The sequence below is a fragment of the Heptranchias perlo genome, unplaced genomic scaffold, assembly GCF_035084215.1.
Source record: "Heptranchias perlo isolate sHepPer1 unplaced genomic scaffold, sHepPer1.hap1 HAP1_SCAFFOLD_562, whole genome shotgun sequence".
NCBI classification, from domain to species: Eukaryota; Metazoa; Chordata; class Chondrichthyes; order Hexanchiformes; family Hexanchidae; genus Heptranchias; species Heptranchias perlo.
Window position 1 is genome coordinate 20,746 of NW_027139584.1, and position 11,008 is coordinate 31,753.

The 11,008-nt window shown below is 50.8% G+C and overlaps 1 non-coding gene across 1 annotated transcript; it reads left to right on the forward strand.

Moving 5' to 3' along the window:
• The first annotated feature begins 1,409 nt into the window (after nucleotides 1–1,409).
• trnar-acg (transfer RNA arginine (anticodon ACG)) lies at nucleotides 1,410–1,482 on the forward strand. The gene has a single exon. It is a non-coding gene; the product is annotated as a tRNA-Arg (tRNA).
• Nucleotides 1,483–11,008: the final 9,526 nt, after the last annotated feature.

Here is an 11,008-nt window from a genome sequence, read left to right on the forward strand (position 1 = left end):
TTCCTCTTGACTTGTGATTTGTTGACCTCCAGGTTAAAGTCTGAAACAGAAATGTGGTTATATTCAGGCGTGGCTCTGAAGTGTGAGACCGAGAGGTGATGCCGGATGTGTGACCGAGAGAACAACTGCTGGAGGCGGAACTGTCGGTAACCTAACATACCCCCTGCGGCATTGCACATGGTGGGTCGGATGACAAAGTTTTACATTGACTGAACGGCTATGTACACAACACACAACGGATTTTAATACTGCTTTAACTCCACAAAGTATAATCACCATAAATGACCAAAGTCTCAGATCAGTTAGAATTGAATTGCTGTTGGTGAGGGGAGTTTGTACATTGGAAGGAGTTTATATATTTACAGCTCCAGGTAAACCTGCAAACCTCCCTCACCTGTAGGTTACGTCACCATGAGGTTTCCACCTTGCTTTGCGCTTCTGGTCTTCTGAAGTGTGATTGAACCTGACCAAAAGTTTCCTATAATTAGTGAGGAAGGAAGGTATCAGTGTAAATGGGAGATATAAACGTGGATATTTCACTGGGTACCATGGGAACCAGATACACTGCTCATTCCAGTTATTGGTCCAGCAGGAAACAGAAATCATTCTCTTCAACTGCACTCGCCCGAAGGAAAAGGAAACAAACAAAACTGCTCAGTTCTTTGTTTTAGCTTCTTCTGTTGGTTTACGTTCACTCACCGAGAAAGTGACAGAGAGACTGAGAGATTGGATTGGCTGTTTCACTTTATAATCTATTATACTTTGTACTTATTGTTAGAGACGGTTCCATCCCAACAATCCTGTGCCTGACCTTCTCATTGATACTAAGATGTGTTCAAAATGAGTTTCAACCAATTTTACAAAAGCTGAACAGCGAAAACTGCTTCGCAACTCTTCATGGTGATTCGGTTGCTGGTTGTAAGTAAAGAAGTTTGTACAATCAGCCCTCTGGAGCAATATCCTCAAAAGGTGTTTCGGACACATTGCATGAGAGGTCCGCCTGCACAGTGCAGGAACATTTACATACTGCAGATCTGGAATCCTTTCCTTGTTGGCTCCGGAACTAATACAAATACCGCTCTGTGTTATTTTGTTGCTTAATTCACAAATTGGGTAAATATCACAGAGGAGGCTGAAGACAAAAAATGCCCCGACCAAACGGGCACTTTGAGCAGCTCAGCCACGGAGCCAAATCAAACTGCAAATTCACCACCTCCTCTCACTGATATCTGTCAGATACCCGCCACTGTCTGGTGGAGTTTGAGGCCGTTTGGTACATTTCTATATCTCTTGTCTATTTCGCTGTGTTTGCCGACACTGTCTGTATCTCTCACTGTGTTTATCTCTCTGTGTCAATCTGTGGGTTGATTCTGAATGAAAAATGAAATAAAACAGATCAGTCATCGGCTGGGCCAGTGGCGCAATTGATAACGCGTCTGACTACGGATCAGAAGATTGTTGGTTCAACTCCTACCTGGCTCGGATTTATGCAAATTTTCCCTCTGACACTGGGGAACTGAGAATCAAATTTCATAATAAAATATTGTTGATGGTGAATCAGCGAAGAAAACATTCCATTTTCAATTATTTCGGTTCAGTTATGTATAGAATGAAACTGTGACCACAACGTGTTTGCAACAAGCCGCCTTTTAAGTTGATGTCCGGCTCGCTAACATTACAGCACGAGGTGTGGGCACCGCACTGATAACCTTCAGGTGTATCCGGGCCTTTCAGACACTTCGTGTGACACAAGAGCTTTCCAATCCCCGCCAGCTCCTGGACACCGAGACTTCCGTTCGAAGCAGCATTCACCACCAGGACCGCTATTCCGCTCCCTTTGCCGGTCTGCATAAAATCCGATGCTAAAATTACAAAGTAGGACGGACAGTATCTGGAAAACAGTTCAACTTTCAGTGTTCAGACTTTGGTGAGAGCTGTGAACAGGACTTTGGGTAAATATAAATTGGGTGTGGATTCGGAGTTAGCTGTTCTGTTATAAACTGTGGGTGTGTATATATGAGTGTGATGTTTATATATGAACTGTGGGTGTGTAGATATGAATGTGATGTTTATATATGAACTGTGGGTGTGTATATATGAGTGCGATGTTTATATATGAACTGTGGGTGTGTATATATGAGTGTGATGTTTATATATGAACTGTGGGTGTGTATATATGAGTGCGATGTTTAAATATGAACTGTGGGTGTGTATATATGAGTGTGATGTTTATATATGAACTGTGGGTGTGTATATATGAATGTGATGTTTATATATGAACTGTGGGTGTGTATATATGAGTGCGATGTTTATATATGAACTGTGGGTGTGTATATATGAGTGTGATGTTTATATATGAACTGTGGGTGTGTATATATGAGTGTGATGTTTATATATGAACTGTGGGTGTGTATATATGAGTGCGATGTTTATATATGAACTGTGGGGTGTATATATGAGTGCGATGTTTATACATGAAGTGCGGATTGACCGGGAGGGGTCATTCCTCTTGGGGTTATATTTTCTTCCAACATAATGACACAAAGTTCAATTTGCAGTGGGGCGGTAATCGCTCAGTTGGGAGGGCGTTGGACTAAAGATCTAAAGATCTCGGGTTTCACAAGTTTGAGTTATTTAGTTTCTGCCTCTTTGAATCCCAGAATCATAGAATGGTGACAGCACGGAAGGAGGCCATTCGGCACGTCGAGTCCGTGCCGGCCCTCTGCAAGAGCAATCCAGCTTGTCACACCGCCCCCCTCCCCCAGTTTACCCGTAGCCCTGCATTTTTTTCCCTTCAAGTACTTATCCAATTCTCTTTTGAAAGCCACGATTGAATCTGCCTACAGCACTCACTTAGGCAGTGAATTCCAGATCTTAACCACTTGCTGTGCAAAAGCGTTTTTCCTCATGTTGACTTTGATTCTTTTGCAATCTCCATAAATCTTTGTCCTCTGGTTCTTGACCCTTCCGCCCATGGGAGCAGTTTCTCTCGATCCACTCTGTCTAGAATCTTCATGTTTTTAAAAACATCGACGAAATATCCTCTCAACATTCTCTGCTCTAAGGAGAACAACCCCAGCTTCTCCAGTCTATCCACGTTACTGAAGTCCTTCATTCCTGGAACCTTTCTAATAAATCTGTTCTGCACCTTCTCAAAGGCCTTCACATCCTTCCTAAAGTGCGGTGCCAAGAACTGGACACAATACTGCAGTTGTGGCCGAACAAGTGGTTTATAAAGGTTCATCATAACTTCCTTCCTTATGTACTCTATGCCTCTATTTGTAAAGCCCGCGATCCTGTGTGCTTCTTTAACCGCTTTCTCAATCTGCCCAGCCATCTTTAAAGATTTGTTCACATGAACCCCCAGATTTCTCGGTTCCTGCAGCTCCTTTCGAATTGTGCCCTTCAGTTTATTTCTCCTCTCCTCGTTCTTCCACCAAAATGTATCGCTTCGCACTTCTTTGCGTTAAATTTCATCTGCCATGTTTCTGCCCATTCCACCAACCTGTCTTTGTCCTGTCACTCTCCTCCTCACTGTTGTTGGACTGGAAAAATACGCTTGTGAACACAGATCCAAAACCTCCAGCCTCCCCTCACCTAACCTGATATATATATAATAAAGAATGATTAGCCACTCCTATCCTCACAAAAATTCGATAGTTAAATCGCACATGTCGCATTTAGGTAGCAGCAAAGCATGATGGGATACTTGACCATTATGGGAGCAGTTCGTAACCCACACTGTAAGAGCTGACAAAGGCAGGTTTGTTGGATTTATGGCCACCCCCTCGATTATCTCCAGAACACACTAAGGAATGTTTACTCAAGGACATTGTTTATCCTAACTAACTCACTTGGGATGATTAAGGGAGAAGCGGTGGATATCTCCAAGGTCACCCCAGCACAAAAGGGAGTGAGGGATGAGCTGCTCAGGACTTGTGAAGACCCCCGCCCAGTCTCAATGTTTGGGACTTATGTGTTTACTGATAAGGGCCCTCCTCAGGAATGTGAGATGTTTAAAGTCATGGGACGATCCAAGGTAGCCCCTGACAAGTGAGTGGCAGACTATACCACCCAATGAAACCCACTGTAGTTACGTAAACATGTACCCTCACCTTTCACAGCAGGTGGGTGTTGCTTATTGAAAGGTATAAACATGCTTGTAGTGGTGATGTTCCTTTGAGAGTTAGTCACGAGCTTGAGGAAGCTGACCCCTCTCCCTTTGTGCACAAAGCTTTCTAATAAACTTTAACTTTGTCAGCAGTTCCGTCTCCGTCTGGTTTTGCTCCAAAAATTCGAGTCTAACAGTTGATGTCAGAAGTGGGATACTGCGCTGCAGGTCGGCTAACGGATCCTGTATTGGAGGGTACGTGGTATAGTGAAACAGGATAGCCCTGTACTCCAGATGGGGGCTGCCCCTGTATAAAGCCCTCGAGGGTGAGGCCGGTAGCCTATGGTAGGGGCTCGGCTCATCATTGGAGACAGGATTGGCAGTGGCACTTGCCGCAGTATTAAAATTATCCACGTAGTAAAATTCCTCACGGAGACCACGGATTGACGGAATTGACTAGACCTGTAGGTTTATAAGATATAGTGTAAGTGTTTGTTTGCTTAGAGTATAAGTTTATGCCGCTATTCCGATACAGTATAAGGTTGGATTTTGAGAGTCACGTGGTGATCGACACGGACAAGGGTGGTGGTTTATCTCAAACACCGAGCCTGAGCCTGAATTAAGAGGACCGAGTCCCACGTGACGGCCAGGATCAAGTAGGCGAAGGGAACGACAACCACCACAGGATTGTGATCCGGGGACCAGTGAGTGTGTATAAATTAGAGTATAAGGTGATACGTTTGTGCCGATTAAAGTATAAGATTAGAGTAAAATAAATTAAAGTATAAGATAGAGCATAAGGATATACGTAATGATTGACATGAGGAACGAGGGGAAACCCCTTCCTCCGGACGTCCCGGCTCTGCCCACCAGTGTCTCTGTTGTAAAACGAGTCCAAGAGGCTAATTTAAAATATCAAAGTGAAATGATCAGGAACGGATGGAAGGAAACGAGTCCAGTAGTCGATCAAATAGAGTGGTGGGCGGGACACAAGGCTGCTAAACAAATTAATTATGGTACCGTTCTGCTCGCTAGTTGGGCAGATCAGACAGGATATTTAATCGTGAACAAATGGGGGAGACCGTCTTCTCTCCAGGACTTTTTGAGACCTGTACAAGAGGCTAAAGTTCGAGTTTGCAGCCTTTTTGGATCTGGAAGTGCCAGCAACGGAGGAGTTAGACGATTTACAGGAATGTGGGGGGAATGGTTAAGGCAATGGAGGCTCTGCAGCACAAAACGCCGCAGCCTGAGTGCCTCCCGAATACAACCGTATCTGCCCTTCGGCACCGGTACAACCTGGAAATGGGGAGCCGAAACCCCTGGCCCCTGTCCAAGTAAATCCAAACCCAGCCGGAGGGGCAGCAAATGGGGAAATGGGAGGCAGGGGCACATTGGGGGGAATCTCAGCCTTTAACACCACAGGAGAGATCCAGCCTGATCCTTCTCATTCCCGACCTGAAGTGACATAATCCCAATGTCGACGTATGGGCAAAGATACAAAGCGCCGCCCGACATTTTAATCTGTCCATAAAGGACATAAAAGATATCATTGAGGTTAAGTGCCTCTCTGCTGTCTTTGGGGCGTTGCCCCCTTGGGATTTGCAGGTCCCAGCCACTATGGTCGAGTATGACACCCAATTTGAAGCTCTAAAGACCTGGGTTCAAGATGGATTGGGTAACGGTACTGCCACCTGGACAGAACTCACGGCCCTATGACAAAACCCTGGGGAAGACCCCAGTGCGTATATTGACCGGGTAATTGAACGGTATGAACATTGGGGACAGACCAACGGCATCCCCGCCAAACACAACGATCCAAGATTTATAGATAGCTTAATTCGGGGACTGGATAAACCATACCAAACAGCGCTTAGGATGGGGGCCAGTCCACAGGCCACTGAGGCAGGGCTTCGTGAATGGACGAGTCAGCTTTTCGGGTTCTATCTCACAGACACCCACACTCACCGCCAGGGCCACACCCTACCCGTCCTGCCGTGGATCCTGCACCACACTAGCCCAAAAATTAAAACAGAACCGGTAGCAGTATCCCGAGAGGATCGTGCCTGCTCTAATTGCCAGGAAACAGGCCATTTATATCGAGACTGCTCCGTGAAAAGGAAACCATGAACCAATTGTGGGCGCCCGGGGCATAGCCAAGCCACGTGTTACGGAAAGGGGGGGGGGGAGGGAAGGACAGGGGCCCCGGGGAACCACTCAGGGATCGCAGAGACCAACAAAGGGGGGGTTATCCGACCGTGAATTGGAGGGACTGCGAGCTCTCCTCCTCCCATCTTCCCCTCATCAAGGATTGGACACCACGGCCTCCTCCGTCGGAGGACCGGGGGCCACCCGCCCGTGTCTAAACGTACTGTTAGGAGGCCGGCAGTATTGTGCTCTTTTATACACGGGAGCCTTGGTGTCGATAACCGACTCAGATTTTCCTACCGTGAACAAAAAAATACATATCAGCGGGGTTAGTGGGGAGAGCGTGATCCTTCGCCAGAGCATTCCAATCCCCCTACAGCTATCCCCCGGGCCAGGCTCTGGGAAGGTCCCAATAACCAGGGTCTGATTTTGGGAATGGACATCTTGCACCAGATAGAGGCGAACCTGCCTTGAGTGACCACTCACTGCAAATAGGGGGGCCGGGAGGGGGAGGTTTCCCTTTTCAGCAGATTATACCCAACAGTGTGGGGTACAGGTCCTCCGACCGATTGAGCGTGCTTGGGCGGAGGAAGGGATATGGGGGAAAGTTTGCGCAGTTTCCCCTCTCGCATGGGCTACACACAAGCTAGATTGCGGTAGGGCACAGATAGACCCTGTCAGGGTTCACGGACCCTACCACGAGGCTCACCGGCAGTATCCCCTTCGGCCGGAGGCCCAACGTGCCGTTGAGTCAATAGTGGGAGATTTGTTGGAAACCGGGATAGTGATTGAGACCCGTTTCCGGACCAACTCCCCCGTATGGCCTGTGCAAAAGCCAGATGCATCTTCGAGGCTGACCATAGATTATACGGCCCTGAACAAAGTCACAGTTAAACTCCACGCTCGAGTAGCAAACCCCGCTACCATTTTAAACGGCCTCCACCCAGGCCTGTCCATATTTACGGCACTGGACATCCAAAACGGGTTCTGGACCTGTCCTCTGGACGCTGGGTCCCGGGAATGTTTTGCCTTCACTGTGCGGTCCACTCAATATACCTGGACCCGGCTGCCCCACGGATTCCACAATTCCCCCACTATTTTCCACGAGTCTGCAAAAGGCTCTCCAACCGGCAATGGTGGATGCCCGCATGCAAACCTCCGCCTGTCTCCAGTATGTAGACGACTTTCTCATCAGAAGCCCTTCACCCTCAGATCATTTAGACGCCCTAACATGTGTCTTGGAGACGCTAATCGTTGGAGGTTTTAAACTGAATCCGACTAAGGCCCAAGTGGGGCTCCCACGGGTTATCTATCTGGGTCAGATCATCTCCCCAGAAGGGAGGACGTTAACCCCCGAGGGGGTCCGAGCACTTTTACAAATGCCTGTCTCCGTCCTGCGGAGTGTAATGGGTTTGTTCAATTCCTGCCTCACTTCCGGAACTGACTTCACCGAATTGGCAAGTCCCTTAAACAACCTCCTAAAGGGATGGCCCCCGGGAGAGGCGAGACTGGATTGGACACCTGAGGCAGTCGAAGCTTTTGAAATGGTCAAAATCACTTTGGCTAATGCACCTGCCCTGGGTCTCCCGGACCCTGCAAAACCCTCCCATTTGTGGAATTGGGTGGGCAATCGGGCGTATAGTGCGGTGGTGGGACAATTCCGGGACGATCACATCCGGCCGGTGGGGTACTATTCCTGCCCAATACCACCCTCTATGACAGGACAGCCCCCATATCTGGCCGCCACCGACTGTGCGGCACCGGCTGTAGAAGCAAGAGAGCCCATGGTAGGTCCCGGTAAAGTTATCCGACACACCCGTCACAGCCTCGTTAAACTCCTCACAGGCAGCGTAAAAACAACTTCCAATACAGGGGCGTGCGAGATGGGAGGCGTGTTTGTTCGGTAAGGGGATCCGGATCGAGGTGATAACTGACCCTCGAACGAACCCGGCGTCTTTCCTGATTGATGAAGGGACTCCTCATGATTCACGACTATTTTACGCTACGAGAGTCAGGGACCTCTCCTTACGGAACCCATAGTCCGGGCCTGTTTAGAAATGTCTGTAGACGGGTCCAGCTTTTACCACGAGGGCCGACGGGTCAACGGATGGGCCGTGGTGGGTCCGTCAGGACAGACTCTTGCTCAAGGGGCCTTGGGAACGGAGGAGGGGGGCAACTGGCAGAGATCACCGCGCTCACCAAAGCCCTCCAATTGGCGGAAGGGACAACGGCGATCACACACACTGACAGCCAGGATGCTTACTCTGTCGTCCATGACTACTCGCGCCTCTGGCAGCGACGAGGCTGTTTGACTACCTTAGGCCACTCAATGAAGCACGGTCCCTGCGATCGCCGAGCTTATTCGGGCAGCGAATGGTCCCACCTTGGGGGCTGTCATTAAGATTCGGGCCCATCAGACGGAGGAGACCCCGGAAATCAGAGGGATCCGGGCTGCGGACTTGGCCGCTAAGCAGGCTGCCTCCACCCTCCCTGTGACGGCTCTTAATTCTGCAGAGGGGAAGCACAAGGGAAAGGACCAGCGAGGTAACAAGGGAGTCCCTCCTAACCGCGTACCTCTCTGAGTCCCCCGAGAATATCCACCTCTGGTGCAAGAGGGAGCACATCAAGACGCCCAGGGGTTTTGGCGTCATGAGACCCGGTATTTTTTTATTCGTTCACGGGATGTGGGCGTCGCTGGCGAGGCCAGCATTTATTGCCCATCCCTAATTGCCCTCGAGAAGGTGGTGGTGAGCCGCCTTCTTGAACCGCTGCAGTCCGTGTGGTGACGGTTCTCCCACAGTGCTGTTAGGAAGGGAGTTACTTTTCGTAGCGAGATTTTACAACTGAGTGGCTTGCTGGGCCATTAAGAATCAACCACATTGCTGTGGGTCTGGAGTCACATATAGGCCAGACTGGGTAAGGACGGCAGGTTTCCTTCCCTGAAGGACATTAGTGAACCAGATGGGTTTTTACGACAATCCGGTAGTTTTATGGCCATCATTACTGATACTAGTATATTTTTTTTTTCTCTTTTTTTTTCTTTTTTTCTTCTTTTTTTTTCCTTCTTTTTTTCTTTTTTTTTTGTGTTCTTCGGCCCCCCTTTTATAAGAAGGGGGGTGTAGGGTGTGCTTAAATACTAAAAACCAAATAAAACGAAACCAGGTATCAAATTAAAATTTTATTTTCCCCGTTCAGGATGCACTCCAGCCCCTGCGGTGCCCACCGATCGCGGAAAGCCTCGAGCGCACCGGCAGACACCGTGTGCTCCATCTCCAGGGCCACCCGGGCATGGAGCATCCCGCGGAAGAGAGGCAGACAGTCCGAGCGACCGCCCCCACCGGCCGCACGCAACCTGGACCTGTGGATGGCCACCTTGGACAGGCCCAGGAGCAGGCCCACGAGGACGTCCACCGACCTGCCCGCTCCCCTCCTCACCGGGCGGCCAAAGATCAGGAGCGTGGGACTGAAGTGCAGCCAGAACCTGAGGAGCAGCCCCTCCAAATAATCAAACAGGGGCTGCAGTCTCCCACACCCCGTGAACAAATGAAACACGGACTCCTCCAGGCCGCAGAAATTGCAGGCGGCCTGGGAGTCCGTAAAATGGCGTAAACGCCTGTTGCACGCCACTGCTCCGTGCAACACTCTCCACCCCAGATCCCCGATGGAACACGGGAGGATCCCTGAGTAGAGAGCCCCCCACTGGGGACCCCCGTCTCGGCAGGATGGTACGCCAGGGCGTGTCCGGGCGAGAGACGAGGGCGAGGAAGTGGAGAGTGTGCAGGAGCAGCCCGTACAGGAAATCCCTCCGCGCGGTGTGAAACGGCACGGAGGGAATTTCCGAGAGATGGCTCAAGTTGTGAGGCGCAGCCCTCCGAGGGAGGTTTCGGGGCCCGGCGCCGATGAGGAATTCCGTCCGAACGGGGGTCAGATCGGACGGGATGGCTCCGCACGCTTGAGCCTCCTCCACACCCCGAGTGGAGTCAGGGCCGAGCGCCGATTTCAACGCCCGGATGGCGGCGGCCGCGTCCTCGGCACGCCACGAGGACATCCGTGCGGCGAGCGCCCACGGCTCCAACCAACCCGACCCTCCGCCATCCAGGACGTCCCTGACTCTGGTTACCCGACCGGCCACAGCCCTCCGCTCCGTCAGCCACGAGCGGCCGAAGCCGACATCGCGGAGGAACGGATTCCCGAGCAGCGGCTCCTGCAGGACGGCCGCTACCCCTGACGGGCGAGAGCACCGGCCGGAGGCGACCATGTTCCAGACCCTGAGCAGATCCTGGTAAAAGACAGGCAGCTCCCGCAAAGACGTGCGGCCGCCCAGCAGTGAGACGAACAGGAGCTGCGTGTCGTAGTTCAGGCCGTGCACCTGGCGGAAAAAGTACGTCGCCAGCGCACGCCATCTAAGAGGACGCTCCGCGTACAGGTATCGCTGCAGCGACCGAAGGCGGAAAGTTGCCACCTGGGTGCGGACGCACACCAGCCCCTGACCGCCCTCCCTAAGCGGGAGACTCAGGACCGCGGCAGCGACCCAGTGTATCCCTTTGGCCCAGAAGAAGTCGACAAACTTCTTCTGAATCTTGGCGACAAACTCAGGGGGGGGGGGGGTCAAAGTGACCAACCGGTACCACAACATGGCGGCCACCAGCTGGTTTATGACCAGCACACGACCCCTGTAGGATAACACTCGGAGCAGTCCTGTCCAGCGCGCCAGGCGAGCGGCGACTTTGGCCTCCAGCTCTTCCCAGTTCG